At 35.1% G+C, this 14,509-nt stretch overlaps 1 long non-coding RNA gene across 1 annotated transcript in view; it reads right to left on the reverse strand.

The window, feature by feature from the left end:
* LOC143238300 (uncharacterized) overlaps window positions 1-14,509 on the reverse strand; it is a 36,600-nt gene that overhangs the window by 10,474 nt on the left and 11,617 nt on the right. Inside the window, exon 2 of the long non-coding RNA XR_013020509.1 lies at window positions 14,119-14,265. This is a non-coding gene — a long non-coding RNA (uncharacterized LOC143238300). The remainder of the gene's footprint in view (window positions 1-14,118; window positions 14,266-14,509) is intronic.

The following is a 14,509-nucleotide window of genomic DNA, read 5'->3' on the forward strand; positions in this document are numbered from 1 at the left end:
AGTCTATCAAAAATTACGTAGGAAATGTTCACTACCACTCATAAATTACATATCCCAGTCTTTCAAAAACGTAAGTGAGAAATGTTCTCTACACCTCATAATTTACATATCCCAGTCTTTCAAAAAATTATGAGGGAAATGTTCTCTACCCGTCATAAATAATATATCCCAGTCTTTCAAAAAAAATAGGTAGGAGATGTTCTTTACACCTCATAAATTACATATCTCAGTCTTTCAAAAAAGTAGGTGGGAAATGTTCTCTACCCCTCATAAATAACGTATCCCGTTCTATCAAAATGGTAGGTGAGAAATGTTCTCTATCTCTCATAAATTACATATCCCAGTCTTTCAAAAAAAATGGGGGGAAATGTTCTCTACCCCTCATAAATAACATATCCCAGTCTTTCAAAAAGGCAGGTGGGAAATGTTCTCTGCCCCTCATAAATTACATATCCCAGTCTTTCAAAAAAGTAGGTGGGAAATGTTCTATACTCCTCATAAATAACATATCCCAGTCTTTCAAAAAGGCAGGTGAGTAATGTTCTCTACCTCACATAAATAACATATCCCAGTCTTTCAAAAAAGTAGGTGGGAACAGTTCTCTACCCCTCATAAATTACATATCCCAGGCTTTCAAAAAGTAGGTCAGAAATGTTCTCTATCCCTCATAAATTACATATCCCAGTCTTTCAAAAAAGTAGGTGGGAAATGTTCTCTACCCCTCATAAATCATATATCCCGGTCTTTCAAAAAAGTAGGTGGGAGATGTTCTCTTCCCCTCATAAATTACATATCCAAGTCTTTCAAAAACGTAGGTGGGAAATGTTCTCTACCCCTCATAAATAACATATCCCAGCCTTTCAAAAAAGTCGGTGGGAAATGTTCTCTACTCCTCATAAATTACATATCCCAGTCTTTTAAAGAAGTAGGTGGGAAATGTTCTCTACCTTTCATAAATTACATATCCCAGTCTTTCAAAAAAGTAGGTGGGAGACGTTCTTTACACCTCATAAATTACATATCCCAATCTTTTAAAAAAGGAGGTGGGAAATGTTCTCTACCCCTCATAAAAAACATATCCCAGTCTTTCAAAAAGGCAGGTGGGAAATGTTCTCTGCCCCTCATAAATTACATATCCCAGTCTTTCAAAAAAGTAGGTGGGAACAGTTCACTACCCCTCATAAATTACATATCCCAGGCTTTCAAAAAGTAGGTCAGAAATGTTCTCTACCCCTCATAAATTGCATATCCCAGTCTTTCAAAAAAGTAGGTGGGAAATGTTCTCTACCCCTCATAAATCATATATCCCAGTCTTTCAAAAAAGTAGGTGGGAGATGTTCTCTTCCCCTCATAAATTACATATCCAAGTCTTTCAAAAAAGTAGGTGGGAAATGTTCTCTACCCCTCATAAATAACATATCCCAGTCTTTCAAAAAAGTAGGTGGGAAATGTTCTCTTCCCCTCATAAATAACGTATCCCATTCTATCAAAATGGTAGGTGAAAAATGTTCTCTACTCCTCATAAATTACATTTCCCAGTCTTTCAAAAAAGTAGGTGGGAGATGTTCTTTACACCTCATAAATTACATATCTCAGTCTTTCAAAAAAGTAGGTGGGAAATGTTCTCTACCCCTCATAAATAACGTATCCCGTCTATCAAAATGGTAGGTGAGAAATGTTCTCTATCTCTCATAAATTACATATCCCAGTCTTTCAAAAAAAAATGGGGAAATGTTCTCTACCCCTCATAAATAACATATCCCAGTCTTTCAAAAAGGCAGGTGGGAAATGTTCTCTGCCCCTCATAAATTACATATCCCAGTCTTTCAAAAAAGTAGGTGGGAAATGTTCTATACTCCTCATAAATAACATATCCCAGTCTTTCAAAAAGGCAGGTGAGTAATGTTCTCTACCTCACATAAATAACATATCCCAGTCTTTCAAAAAAGTAGGTGGGAACAGTTCTCTACCCCTCATAAATTACATATCCCAGGCTTTCAAAAAGTAGGTCAGAAATGTTCTCTATCCCTCATAAATTACATATCCCAGTCTTTCAAAAAAGTAGGTGGGAAATGTTCTCTACCCCTCATAAATCATATATCCCGGTCTTTCAAAAAAGTAGGTGGGAGATGTTCTCTTCCCCTCATAAATTACATATCCAAGTCTTTCAAAAACGTAGGTGGGAAATGTTCTCTACCCCTCATAAATAACATATCCCAGTCTTTCAAAAAAGTCGGTGGGAAATGTTCTCTACTCCTCATAAATTACATATCCCAGTCTTTTAAAGAAGTAGGTGGGAAATGTTCTCTACCTTTCATAAATTACATATCCCAGTCTTTCAAAAAAGTAGGTGGGAGACGTTCTTTACACCTCATAAATTACATATCCCAATCTTTTAAAAAAGGAGGTGGGAAATCTCTACCCTCATAAAAAATATCCCAGTCTTTCAAAAGGCAGGTGGGAAATGTTCTCTGCCCCTCATAAATTACATATCCCAGTCTTTCAAAAAAGTAGGTGGGAACAGTTCACTACCCCTCATAAATTACATATCCCAGGCTTTCAAAAAGTAGGTCAGAAATGTTCTCTACCCCTCATAAATTACATATCCAAGTCTTTCAAAAAAGTAGGTGGGAAATGTTCTCTACCCCTCATAAATCATATATCCCAGTCTTTCAAAAAAGTAGGTGGGAGATGTTCTCTTCCCCTCATAAATTACATATCCAAGTCTTTCAAAAAAGTAGGTGGGAAATGTTCTCTACCCCTCATAAATAACATATCCCAGTCTTTCAAAAAAGTAGGTGGGAAATGTTCTCTTCCCTTCATAAATAACGTATCCCATTCTATCAAAATGGTAGGTGAAAAATGTTCTCTACTCCTCATAAATTACATTTCCCAGTCTTTCAAAAAAGTAGGTGGGAAATGTTCTCTACCTTTCATAAACTACATATCCCAGTTTTCAAAAAAGTGGGTGGAAAATGTTCTCTACCCCTCATAAATTACATATCACAGTCTTTCAAAAAATTAGGTGGGAAATCTTTTCTACACCTGATAAATAACATATCCCAGTTTTTCAGAAAAGTAGGTGGAAGATGTTCTCTATCCCTCATAAATCATATATCCCGGTCTTTCAAAAAAGTAGGTGGGAGATGTTCTCTACCCCTCATAAATTACATATCCCATATCAAATAGTTTTAATATTTTTGCCACAAATAAAGAATCGAATGAACGAGAATACGTTATCCATTCATCGAAGTTAACCATTTTAAACAGTGTTTCTTAATTACATTGCAGGTCCGTACGATTTCACTAAAACAAACAATTAAACAAAATTTGTAGAATATTCAAAGGAAATTATAAGAATTTTTCGTTGAACTTTAATGGTCCACGACAATTTAAAGATGCAGCGAGCTGGCCTTGCAATCGAAAATGTAGAGGAACACTGAAACAAGAGTAGTTCTTTGAAACCATCTATTATAATGACAATCAGTTTTATCTGTCCTGAAAATTCGCGCGCACTTCATTTCAACGGGTGTAAGTACACTTTAATCGAAATTTTTGTATAACTTGTTAAAGGGTTATCAAAAGTTTTAAAAAAGGTCTAACGTTAGGTCGCAGAATTACATTGCAAATTAATCTATTGATAGTATTAATTAAGTACGGAAATGTTTAACCCAAACTAAACTAAAGCAAAATACGTACACGAATTACAACGTTAATATCTCTCTTAACGAATGTATGCCGTACTTAATAAAGGCTTAACTAATATTAGGCCTAACCCAAAAGAGCTTCGATTTCGGTGTCTGCGATTAGAATGCTTTTTGTGTTATTCTAGAAACCGTATATTTAAAGACGCATCGTTGCAATGAAGACATTAATCTGACCACAAATGTTTCACGAGTCTCTGGAAGTATGCTGAAAAAATGTATTTATGGTCAGAGATTACTGAAACCAGGAACTGCGTGAAGCCTGCTGGCGTCGTTATAGTTTGTTTTTAATTAAACAACAAAAGATGGCGAAGTAATGAAACTAATACTGATAAAAATATCTCTAAAGATACGCATAGTTTTGTTCACATTCCTTTTAATTAGGTAATAGGTGCTAAACTAGTTGCTATATATATATATATCGTCAACATTTCTACACCTCGAGTTTATAAGCTGATAAGATCTATGATTTTGCTATTTAGCCTTAAATGTACCGTTTCACCCTCCTTTGTTTTCATTTATAATTTAAAAATAAAATACTGAGTTTTAATAACACTGCAAATATACGATACTTAACATTTACATTTCGACACCGGTGATGGGCACAATGGGTAGCCCATTGTGTTTGTTTTTTAATTTCGCGCAAAGCTACTCGAGGGCTATCTGCGCTAGCCGTCCATAATTTAGTAGTCTAAGACTAGAGAAAGTGCAACTATTCATCACCACCCACCGCCAACTCTTGGGCTACTCTTTTACCAACGAATAGTGGGATTGACTGTAACATTATAACGCCCCCACGGCTGAAAGGGCGAGCATGTTTGGTGCAACCGGGATTCGAACCCGCGCCCCTCGGATTACAAGTCGAACGCTTTAACACACTTAGCCACGCCGGGCCTAGCCCATTGTGTATCTTTGCGCTTAGCAACCAACCAAGCCAACTACCATTCGCTAACAATTGTACATTATCTAATATCTTCTTACAACTTCGTCAATTTAAAGTAGTTGGTAACTGTTGTAATTATCATATTAATACTTAATCATTTCATCTTGTCAATTCATTTGTACATCCAAATATGCCTTGTATCTGTTTTGGCTAGTAATTATAATACGTTATATAAAGAATAATAACCAACTTGCACGACCTCCTATATCTTACGTTAACTGCTGTATTTTTCAACTAGTTATCTTCATCTTCCAAATTAATTTTAAAATATTTAGCTCTTTACAGTCGGTCATGAATGATTAGTTTGACTAAAAATCAGTTCATGTTCGGTGAATCATAAACCTGTCGAAATTTATAGGGGGGAAGGGGATTGGGTGCTCTTCCCTGCTAACATTAGAGATAGGGGCCGAATCCGAAGGGGTAACAAAAATTTATGACCGCTATTAAATCATCATACTACATACTACAAGCGCTTGAAATTAAATGAAGTACTTATCCAACACTCTTTAAGATCTACTTGCGTGAATATGTCAGAGTAATTAATAATTCAGGTAGATTTTTTAATCTCTTGTGTAGATTAAATCTAATGAAATTAAATAGAAACACTGCAGACGAGTGTCATTTATCTATACAACAGTCCTATCTGTTGCATGTCCATGTAACAACTTCGCAGGGTGAGGATGAATCTTCACCAAATTGCTATGGAGGTTCATCAGGTCCATACGGGGTTACGTACGAATATTCAGTCATTACATTTTGCGTTTTACAGTTTTTATGAACGTTTTTAAGGGAAGCAGCTTTTCATGTTCTGATGACCTTTCATTAATTATGAATTTACATAACTTTTGTCCACGAGACAGATGCCCTAGCTAGTATTGATTATTTTAAAGAAATCTAATATTTTTCCTTGAGGTCGAAGATTTATTTCGATACCAACATAGTACTGCCTCTAGGTGGCACAATGGTAAGTGTATAAGCTTATAACAGTAATAACCAGGTTTTTATACGCTTGGTGAGCAGAATATATAGAAAACCTATTCGGTAGCTTGGTACTCAATAATAAATTAATAGTGTAGGGTTAAAGCGCCTTTAGACTAACACGTTTAACACGTCATTTTTTATTCACCTCGAACTTCACGAACTCACAGACGATTATTTAACAGTATTTAGATCCCAAATTTGCGCATCAATAATGATGAATGTAAACATTTCAAAACTAATAAATGTTTACAGTATCAAACTATCTTAAGAGACAAATACGAAGCTCTAGTAACATTTTCACAACTCGCGCATGCTCCTTAGGCATCCGGGTATTTCTGTTATTTGATACACGTCAGTTCTGTCCCTAATTTCATTGTTTATTTATGTAGGTGGTTGGTCATGCATTGAACGTTTAGTCTTACAGCAATAACTTTATTTACAACGTTGAGTTCAATGTCATTGGAACATTTTGTTTGTTTGTTTTTTTTAATTTCGCGCAAATCTACACGAGGGCTATCTGCGCTCATTAAAACATCTCTCTTATTACGTGTACGAAGATAATGAACACAATTAAAGCACGAGAATACGTGGTTATGTTGCATCGTTCTTAACGTTTTCTGTTTCCTCGGTATTCGTTTCCTTTCTATTGTTTTCAACGCATCGCTTGACATATGTCTTGAAATATCGGCTATTTGTCAGATTGACAAAACAATAGGAATAAGCACTATCTGTCTCCTAAGACTTCTAATTCAAACAGTAGTTACCCAACGTTATCATCATAATGACATCATTATGCTGTTTAAAGTTAATTTAGATACTGAAACAATATTCGATTCCCTAAACTCTTAACATAAGCTAACCTAGACTCTTAACACAAGTTAACCCAGACTCTTGACATAAGCTAACCTATACTCTTGACATAAGCTAACCTAGACTCTTGACATAAGCTAACCTATACTCTTGACACAAGTTAACCTAGACTCTTGACATAAGTTAACCTAGACTCTTGACACAAGTTAACCTAGACTCTTGACACAAGTTAATCTAGACACTTGACATAAGTCAACCTAAACTCTTGACATAAGTCAGTCTAGACACTTCACATAGTCAACCTAGACTCTTGACATGAGTTAACCATTTTCTTTCACGGTCTTTCCTTCATTCAGTCTTTCCAGGTACGATCAGGCTTTCCTTTTCTTCCTTCCTCATAACGTATCCAAGAAACTCCAACTGTCTTTTTCTGATTGGTCAACAGTTACCTTTTGCAACTCTTAACAAATTATCGCTACTTGAGGTGTTATTTACCCAACGTGCTTTCAAGATATGCCTTAAGAACCATAACTTTATTGCTTATATTCATATTCCCATGCTTAAATTACAAATGAACTAATAAACGTGCAATGGTTTCACTTACTGAAGTACTCCTACTTCTCTTGACTTCATGGTTCGTATTCATGAAGAGGTACGGTAAAAAGTACAACATAATTAAAAACCTACTAAATTAATATTCGCGTCACTACTATTACAATACGCTATTTTTATAAGGTCCCTTGTACTGTGGAGCTGCTCATAATGAACTAAGTGCATCATCACTCAGAGAACTGATGCAAATTGTTCTAAAGGATGACATAAGCTTCTTTTATAGTTTACATACTGCCGCCGAGAGTGTCACTGAACTTTTAGTTTGGATAATTATCTGGAAATTAGTTTACAAATGTATGTGTAAACTCTACCCTGATCGTCCATAACAGTATTCCTGCATAAATAGTGACAAGCAGTTGATAAGATCTAGACGTTGTTGGGTCCGTTTAGCAAAGTAACTGAACACTGTTAGTAAGTTATGTTGCTGTACGTTGGACCGGCATTGCCAGATGGTTAAGAAACTCGAGTTGTAATCCGATGGTTGCGGGTTCGAATCCCTGTCGCACCAAACATACTCGCCCTTTCAGCCATGGAGGCGTTATAATGTGAAGGTTAATCCCACTATTCGTTATTAAAACAGTATCTCAAGAGTTGACAGTGATTGGTGACGACTAGCTCTCTTCTATTTTCATACTGCTAAATTAGGGACGGCAAGCGCAGATATCCCTAGGGTAGCTTTGCACGAAATTCAAAACCAAACAATTTTCCTTTATTTAAAACGTCTCCAATCTTTCGTTCCTTCTTCTGGAAGATTATTCACACATCATTATTCTTCGTCGATATGTGAGAACTGTTTTCTTCAGATAAGCAAGAAAATCCCTAAACAGTTGAAGATGGGGCATGTTTATGTTTCTTGAAATATTCATGATTTTATTGGTGCGTGAATTTAAAATGGTGAAGTTGATTTTTCGCGACGAATTTCGAAACCTGTTCATGAATTTATTTCTGACTTACAAATGTGTTTTAGTTTCTCTGGAAACCAGATGAAAGGCTGTTACCCGAAACGTTGTTTACATGTTCACTAATAATGTTATTTTAATTTGTTGAGCGAGCTTTTCTCCATTGTTATATTTTACTACCTCTAGAAACCGAGTTTCGATATTAGTGGTGGGCAGAGTACAGATAGCCCACTGTGTAGCTTTGTGCTTAATTCCAATTAATAAATTAATTTACATTTTGTAATTTCTTCGTCCACGTAATTATTTTATTACATGAAAACGTGCTTGGAGAATAAACACCATCCAACAACAGCATTTCGTATTCAACCATTTTTATTACAAGTTTATTGATTATATAGTTATTGAAAACAATTTTAAGTCAATGAAGAGCGAACAAATAATATTTGTTTGCCTGTTTTAATGGTTGTTGTTAAGCGCAAAGTTACACAATGGACTATCTGTGCTCTGTTATAAACCTTCAGACTATACCACTGAACTACACAAGCGTTGAGAGCGATATAAATTGAAAACGAAGCCTATTATGTATGCCTCGTTGCAAAACTAAAGTGATGTAGAAAGAAATAAACGTAACTGTACAAGTTTGAATGACTTAATGTTTAAGCACATATTTTCTAAAACTATTTTTGTATAAAATTATATGGATAATGATTAATAAATAATAATAAAGCAATTTAATTTAGTAACAGAAAATTTGCTAATTAATATTGTAAAAATATTTTCATTCAATATGTAATTTTATTTTCATCGTCATATGCTTAAAATTATTAGACTTGTAATGTACATGATTAACCTTCTGTTAAGCCTACAATCCCAATGAGAACGGAGAGATGTTAGTTGTTAAATTTGGGAGTGATAATTTGTGAACCATGTAATGTCAAATAGTTCTCTCTTACTTAAACGCCTTAATATAATTTTAAAATAAATATTCATATCCAAAAATGAATCAGAGGTATACACACTAAAACTAGAAAACAACCTACGGAATATATTATGAATTTCCACCAGTGAATATATATTGTTAAGATTAGTCCTAACCTAACAACAAATATAAATCTTACTGACCTTATATTTTCAAATATTTAGACCATGTGGCAGTAGATACTATCGAACTATCCTGGTATTTGTTTCATCTCGTATATTTACAGTAATAACATTCTACGGTAATTATTAGAAATGCATTATATATATAGGGAGAACAAGACATTGAGGTGACTTCTTTTTGGCTGTTTCGTAAAATAATTACTTTTATTGCCACGAGTCATTCTACGTACTGATGGAGGTATTCAGTTTCGAATCTGTCAGCCGATTCAAGATACCGATAAAAAGAAGGGAGTTATGATTAAAATAAAAGGCGTATGTTCTCCATTAGTCATCAAATGTTTGGTAATTTTGAATGGTATGTCTTCTGTGCCTTCATATGATTTAGATTGAAAATATTGTAATTGCCATATCAAGGTAAACGTATCCAACACAATTCACCCTGAATCTTTATTAACGATTTTCCTTTGACTACACGTTTGAGCAATTTATATATACGTGTATGAAACATAAAAGGTGAAATATAGTGATTGTGTAATTAAGCGAACTCTTCACAATTAGATGAAACATTATTTAAATAGCCAAATTCCCAACATAAAATCACGAGTAGCTAAAAACAACAACAATTAAATTATATATACTTAACCATCAATTGATTATATAAAGAGGAGTGTACAATTGTTAAAATAAATTAATATATCTAAGACCCAACAGTTTCTGCTGTACCTTAATTTAAAAAAAAAAAAAACAGTTACATTATTATAAGTTTGTTAGGTTACCAGGCATAAGACTTTTTTAAAAAAATTAAAGATACCAATAATATATAGTTGAATATTTCTACCACATATTGTTTAACATATTCGCAGTAAATTGATTCGTACAACAATATAGCTTTAGGCCTCGTAAAGATAAATTTACGACTAGATGGCGCCGTGTTCTCGAACTTTCTGCACTTTTGTGACTTGAGCTTGAGATTTTGTTACCCATATCAAAACTGGTAATTAATTTGAGATCAAGTTTTTACCCTTATCCTGTCTTGTCATGTTTAGCCAACGTATGTAATTTTAGGTAATTTAAACGATCTCACGTCTTAGAGACCTTTCTTACCAAAATATTTAAAGTACTTTAAAAAATAGGAGTTCATCAGTTGATATGATAACCATGAGTATTATACTTGATGACTCGCACTATAATATCCAAACTTAAAAAAAAGGAAACTGTTTTTTTTTATTGTTCAATCAACTCATATTCTTAAAATAAAACTACTGTTTCTCATTTAATCAAGGTGATGATTATGATATATTAATTTTTGTTCTGTCTCCTTACTCGTTTTACGGGAGTATTGTTTGCTTTGTTGTCAAGTGCAAATCTACAGAATGGGCTGTATGTACTGAACCCGCCGATGGCTTTACGAGAATAATAATGAGATATTGACCGATGAAACAGAAAAAAGCTGAGTCAAACTTTTGGCAGTTTTATTTTTTGTACCTATAGCCACTGGACATGACAGCTACGTAGTTTAATACGCCCTCTAGGTATAGATTAAGTACGGGTGGGACTTGCGCTACTGGTTATTACTTCGCCTCCATGTGGGCGATGGTGATTCGAAAAAGGATGATAAAGATTGACAGGGCTACAACTAACGAGCTTTCAGAAATTTCCATTCTGCATAGAAGATTTCACCTGTCACTTCAAAAATAATGTTTTGAAATATTGGCCAATATATCAGTCAAGTCACGGAAAACGTAAAATCGAAGGCTGCGCAAGCTTCGTGAGAAACGGTAAGAATACTGACCTGGAAAAAATTCCTTTTGCCACCGGTTCCGAGTATATGGCGGCTTATTTAGGTATGATCTTTGGTTGTTGAAAACAACACAAAATATCATTGTTTGTCTTAGTTGTTTGATGTTACGTGCAAAACTACACGATTTCTAGCCCTCAGACTTTCATCTGTTAGAACAAAATCTCTGAAAGAAGAGTAGTAGCCATATGTCTATACAATATTTTGAAACCTTATCCATGTTATAAATGTGGTAAATAGGCAGAGCTTATATCGCTTACAGTTTCAAAAGATACATTAAGATTATCTCTGGTTTGTTTTGAATTTCGCGCAAAGCTACACGAGGGCTATCTACGCTAGCCGTCCCTAATTTAGCAGTGTAAGACTAGATGGAAGGCAGCTAGTCGTCACCACCCACCGCTAAATCTTGGACTACTCTTTTACTAACAGCTTGACTGTCACGTTTATAACGTTCTCATGGCTAAAAATGCGAGCATGTTTAGTGTGACGAGGATTCGAACCCGCGACTTTGAGATTAAGTGTCGAATGCCTTAAAAATCTGGCCATGCTGGGCCAAATTACCTCTGATATCACATTTAAAACATTATTAGGTTGTGTATGAACTAAATTTAGCTCTCGGGAATTAATTCCAAATCCAAATTACTTTTTCTTTCTTTTAATTGGTAATGCGATTGACCTCCAAATTAGTGACGTGTTTTTAAGTTGAACACTGCAGATAAGGGCTACCACATATTGTATTATACTGAGTAATATTAGGTAAAGAAATGGCTACAAATTTAATGGGAAATAATTCATTTTCTCTCTATGTATAATACCCAAGAAAGTTTAGCAGTAAATAGTTGGATTAACTGTAATATTAAGTGTATTTCTGTAAGCCATAGAAAAGAATGACAGATAAAAAGAGCTTTGGTACTGACAAAAGGCCTCTTCAGTACTAGATACAGCAGATACAAGAATGCGATTGAAATATTATTACAGGTTTTTTTGTTTTTGTTTTACTTTATCTTAAAAGTTATTGCAAAGAAATGGTCCGGTATGGCCAGCTAGTTAGGGCACTCTACTCGCGGGTTCGAATCTCCGTTCCATCAAACATGCTCGCCCTTTCAGCCGTGAATGCGTTATAATGTCACGACCAATCCCACTATTCATTGGTAAAAGAACAGCCGAAAAGTTGGCGATGGGTGGTAATGACTAGCTGCCTTCCCTCTAGTCTTTCACTGCTAAATTAATGACAGCTAGCGCATAAAGCTTTCGTGAAGCTTTGGACGAAATTCAAAACAAACAAATACGTTATTAAGAACTATTAGGAAATCTGTAACCAACAAAGTCGGACCAGCAAGTTGGTGCATAAGTAATATATGTATATATGTGTATACACACACAAAAAAACACGCTCAAAAAGCACATGGACACTTGCTCACATTGGTTATAAAGTTAGAGAACAATAAAATATTTTATTAACGACCCTTTAGATGCACATGGTCTCTTTCACATTCATGTTGATGTGCACATGTATTTTCCGACCTTCGCCGCTTATATTTTTGTTTCAAGTAATGAAATTAAACGATGCTTTTGACCCCCTTCACTTAGTATGAAACCTCTTAGGGCTACATGCATATAAAGAGACACGCCCACTCTGTCTGGTTAGATCGACTACTGTATAGTTGTTTTTACTTCCAGTAGCTTTTGCACACTTCACTTTTAAGACAGGTTTTATACCTGTTCTGAAACACCCTCCAGAAAACAAAAAAAGAATAGCGAGAGGGAACTGCCGATCAGAGTGTATATTTCTTATAGGTGTGTCACGTGACACCGCTATAAGGGCTTATCTCTGCTAATTATAAGATAGGTAGGTAAAGAACATTAGAAACAAATCATAGATGAATATCACAGCAACAAAATTTGCTTAATTACCCTGTTTGTTTGTTTTTAAATTCTCGCAAATTTACACACGAGGGCTATCTGCACTAGCTATCCCTAATTTAGCAGTGTAAGACTAGAGGAAAAGTAGCTAGTCATCACCATCCCTACGCCAACTCTTGAACTACTCTTTTACCAACGAATAGTGGGATTGATCGCCACATTATAACACCCCTACGGCTGAAAGGGCAAGCATGTTTGGTGTAACGGGGATTCAAACCCGTGACCCTCGGATTATGAGTCAAGCGCCCTAACCATCTGAGCAGGATGGTCCTAAATTAATTATAGACATGAAAAGTACGACACCTTAACTAGTTGATCATGTCGGGCTATTTAATTACCTGTATCACTTTGTTTTTTTTTGTTTCGAGGATTCGAGCAACTTTACACAACGGCTACCTGCGCTAACGTCACTAATTCTGAATAGATAAACGCAGAAGAAAACTCATGGGATATACTTTAATCGAATAGTGGGGATTGACTGTCTTTATTACGCAATTATGGTCACAGAATTGGTAAGAGTGATTTTACGATAATGGGACACGAACCATGGACCTTCGGATTCACTGTCTTGTATGTTAACCAATAGGTCATGAGTGAAACTACCTGTTTAAGTTAAAAATCAAGATATTAAATAGTATATAGTGTGTAAACTACTGATAGCAAACTTAGGTTTCTTACTTCCTCTTTATGATATATTTTTTTTAAATAAAAGACACAAAATGTCCTCCTGAGTTGTTTATCTTCATCGGGTCAATAAAATTATGGATAAGGAGCTAGGACATAAAATGTCACCAAAGTTGTTTCCCTTGAGAGGATTAAACCAATAGATCAGAAGCTGAAAATTTAGATGTTCTGACAAATTTTAATCAAATTTCTTTTAAATGACAAATAGGGTAGTTTATTGTTTTAAACACTAATCAGCGCTTATATTATAGTCCAGTTGATGCGCAGTTAAGACACGATACTGTGTTTTAACTGCGCATATAAATGTAAAAAATTAAAAGTATGAAAGAACGTGATGTTTTCACAGAACACCTCGGTCGTGGGTGGAGACTGAAACACTGTTCCGAATCAATCAGAGCACGCGATGCAAATTGTTCTGGAGCAAAACATCATGCAGACATGTTACCACATCCCATCTTTAGTTTGTAGCGAGTTATTCTACTGGTTAACAAGCGTATGAAGAACAAAATCGGTCGACTGTGTAGTTCTGAAAAATTGTTAACATAGGCTCTCTGTCGCCAATGCCCTCTAGTGGCCAGTACCACCATCTTAATCACTAAAAGCAGAAGCTAATATTTCTCAAACTCAGAAAAGACTTATTTCAAACACAAACACTTTACTTACAGGTCATACATTTCTACAATGTAAACTTCAATGAAAACTACCATTTGCGCCAAAGCAGGTGCGGCACTCTGGGCAGCAGACGGACCAACAATTTGTCCCAGTAAATGTATGGCTTCTTAACTTTAACTTATGTTTCAAAAACTGCTTCTAGATAAAGATATAGACGTATATTATTATAATGGCATATATGAATCAGTATAACAATGCGTAATTAATTACAAATGTAATCAGAAATTATATACACTTGCGCTTACTCGTAGCTATGGTGAGTATAAGTGCGAATGTGCACTCATTTTTGCGAACCATAAAGAAGTGTTGGGGCATGGTCAATACTTCCAATAAATTTTAGTAAAATTAGCACAAAATTCAAGCTAATTTTTGAATTATGTGC

This window comes from Tachypleus tridentatus, chromosome 13 (assembly GCF_004210375.1).
Source record: "Tachypleus tridentatus isolate NWPU-2018 chromosome 13, ASM421037v1, whole genome shotgun sequence".
Taxonomy (NCBI): domain Eukaryota; kingdom Metazoa; phylum Arthropoda; class Merostomata; order Xiphosura; family Limulidae; genus Tachypleus; species Tachypleus tridentatus.